Source organism: Bombus huntii, chromosome 2 (assembly GCF_024542735.1).
Source record: "Bombus huntii isolate Logan2020A chromosome 2, iyBomHunt1.1, whole genome shotgun sequence".
NCBI lineage: Eukaryota > Metazoa > Arthropoda > Insecta > Hymenoptera > Apidae > Bombus > Bombus huntii.
In genome coordinates, this window is record NC_066239.1 from 3,959,674 (window position 1) to 3,961,516 (window position 1,843).

A 1,843-nucleotide genomic window follows, 5' to 3' on the forward strand; every position below is an offset into this window, starting at 1 on the left:
TATAACGTAATACGTTATAACGTAATACCATATAGCGTAATACGTTATAACGTTATACCATATAACGTAATATCACATAACGTTATACCATATAACATAATACGTTATAACGTAATACCATTTAACGTAATACGTTACATCGTTATACCATATAACGTAATACCACATAACGTTATACCACATAACGTAATGCGTTATAAAGTAATACCATATAACGTAACACGTTGTAACGTTATACCATATAACGTAATACGTTATGACGTAATACCATATAACGTAATACGTTATAACGTTATCGCATATAACGTAATACGTTATGTCGTTTTACCATATAACGTAATACGTTATAACGTTATACCATATAGCGTAATACGTTATAACGTTATACCATATAACGTAATATCACATAACGTTATACCATATAACATAATACGTTATAACGTAATACCATATAACGTAATACGTTGTAACGTTATACCATATAACGTAATACGTTATAACGTTATACCATGTAACGTAATACGTTATGACGTTTTACCATATAACGTAATACGTGATAACGTTACACCATATAGCGTCATACGTTATAACGTTATAACGTAATACCATATAGCGTAATACGTTATAACGTTATACCATATAACGTAATATCACAAAACGTTATACCATATAACACAATACGTTATAACGTAATACCATATAACGTAATACGTTATGACGTTTTACCATATAACGTAATACGTTATAACGTTATACCATATAACGTAATACGTTATAACGTGGAACCATATAACGTAATATCACATAACGTTATAGCATATAACATAATACGTTATAACGTAATACCATATAACGTAATACGTTAAGACGTTATACCATATAACGTTATACGTTATAACGTTATACCATATAACATAAAGCGTTATAACGTTATACCATATAACGTAATACGTTGTAACGTAATACCATATAGCGTAACACGTTATAACGTAATACCGTATAACGTAATACGTTATAACGTTATACCATATAACATAAAACGTTATAACGTTATACCATATAACGTAATACGTTATAACGTAATACCATATAGCGTAATACGTTATAACGTTATACCATATAACGTAATATCACATAACGTTATACCATATAACATAATACGTTATAACGTAATACCATATAGCGTAATATGTTATAACGTTATACCATATAACGTAATACGTTATAACGTAATACCATATAGCGTAATACGTTATAACGTAATACCATATAACGTAATATCACAAAACGTTATACCATATAACATAATACGTTATAACGTAATACCATATAACGTAATACGTTGTAACGTTATACCATATAAAGTAATACGTTATAACGTTACACCATGTAACGTAATACGTTATGACGTTTTACCATATAACGTAATACGTTATAACGTTATACCATATAACGTAACACGCTATAACGTAATACCTTATAACGTAATACGTTATAGCGTTATACCATATAACGTAATACGTTATAACGTTATACCATATAACGTAATACGTTATAACGTAATACCATATAGCGTAATACGCTCTAACGTTATACCATATAAGGTAATACGTTACAACGTCATACCGTATAACGTAATACGTTAGAACGCTATACCATATAACGTAATACCACATAACGTTATACCATATAACATAATACGTTTTAACGTAATACCATATAACGTAATACGTTGTAACGTTATACCATATAACGTAATACGTTATAACGTTATACCATATATCGTAATACGTTATGACGTTTTACCATATAACGTAATACGTTATAACGTTATACCATATAA